The following is a 1565-nucleotide window of genomic DNA, read 5'->3' on the forward strand; positions in this document are numbered from 1 at the left end:
TGGGGATTATTCAAGAACTCATTCAGTAATGGGCTCCCCCTCCCTTCATCATCCCCAAACTTTGGCTATCTCATTCCAGACCCCAGCCCACCTCCCCAGTCCCAACCCCAACCCATCCCACCCCTCATGGACATCATGACCCCCTTCCCAAGCCATATTTCCCCCATTTCCCACCTCCCAAACCCCATCCCACCCATCCTGCCCCACCTAATGCCCATGTCAAGCCTCCTGATTTGAAGGCCACTTTGCTCAATCCCCTTCCAACCCCATTCCACACCAAAGAGCTGTGGAATCCAGGAATTTTGGGGTGGGATTGAGTAGTTTTCAGTGGCATTGAGGTGACAGATTGAACCCTCTGGTCTCTTTCAGTGCCAAGAAAGGGAAACAAGTACATCAAATACCCCCAAATTCTCCCAATTATCTCCCTGAATCCCAGATTGCTCTGAAACACAAGTAAAAAGTGAGGCTTTAGATGCCATTGATGAATTTATTGAGTTTTACCCCAATTTTCTCTGTTTTAAAGGGATGAAGATGAATCCAAAGAAAATTAGGGGCAAAACAAAAGAATGTTCAGCTGCCTTCCCAATGCAGATCACCAGGAATGTGGATGGCCAGGGCTCTGACCAACGTGGGTCCTGCCATGAGGGATGAAGCCGGAGCAGTGCATGAAGCTCCCCCTGCAGCTGGGGCACTCACAGTGATAGTGGAACCCTGGAAAAAGTTAAAGATAGAATCTAAAATGTTAGGCTCTATGCTTTCCCAGATCAACTGCACCTGCGTAAGCAGTATGATAAATTATATAATTGTTAGATGTGATGACTGTTTAGTAATTAAATGTAATTATTATATAACCATAAGAAGAATAGTGAGAAACTATGTTGGAAATTCAGAGAGGGGCTAAATTTATGTATACTATAGAACAATATAAGTTTAATAATTAACATGAAAGTTATGTAACGATAGAGTATAAAACACGATCATTTCGGATGCATGGTCGGAGTCGGATTTGGGTTGAATATACCCCGATTCCCAGAGCTCTTAATAAAAATAAAAAGCACCGCATATAATCGCTCCGTGATTATGTGTTTTTGAACGCTAACAACAGGGCTGCCCTTACCGGTGCCTCTGTTGGTGTCGGGTAAAGAACGAGCGGTCTGAGGAGCTCTTCCCACACTGGGGACACTCGTAGGGCCTCTCCCCAGTGTGGATGCGCCGGTGGGTGACGAGGGTGGAGTTGTGCCTGAAGCCCATCCCGCAGTCGGGGCAGCGGAAGGGCCTCTCCTCGGTGTGAATGCGCTCATGCACAAGGAGGTGGGTGCTGGTGTGAAACCTCTTCTGACACTGGGGACACTCGTAGGGCCTCTCCCCAGTGCGGAACCTCTGGTGGACAACCAGGTTGGACCTGTGGCTGAAGTTCATCCCACATTCCAAGCACTCGTAGGGCCGTTCCCCAGTGTGGATCCTCTGGTGGCAGATCAGGTTGAATCTCTTCCTGAAGCTCTTCCCACACTCCAAGCACTCATAGGGCCTCTCGCTGGCATGAAGCTGCCCATGGGCCACCAGCT

The sequence above is a fragment of the Melozone crissalis genome, unplaced genomic scaffold (assembly GCF_028551555.1).
Source record: "Melozone crissalis strain CALT ecotype California unplaced genomic scaffold, PUWL_Pcris_2 ptg000104l_1, whole genome shotgun sequence".
Taxonomy (NCBI): Eukaryota; Metazoa; Chordata; class Aves; order Passeriformes; family Passerellidae; genus Melozone; species Melozone crissalis.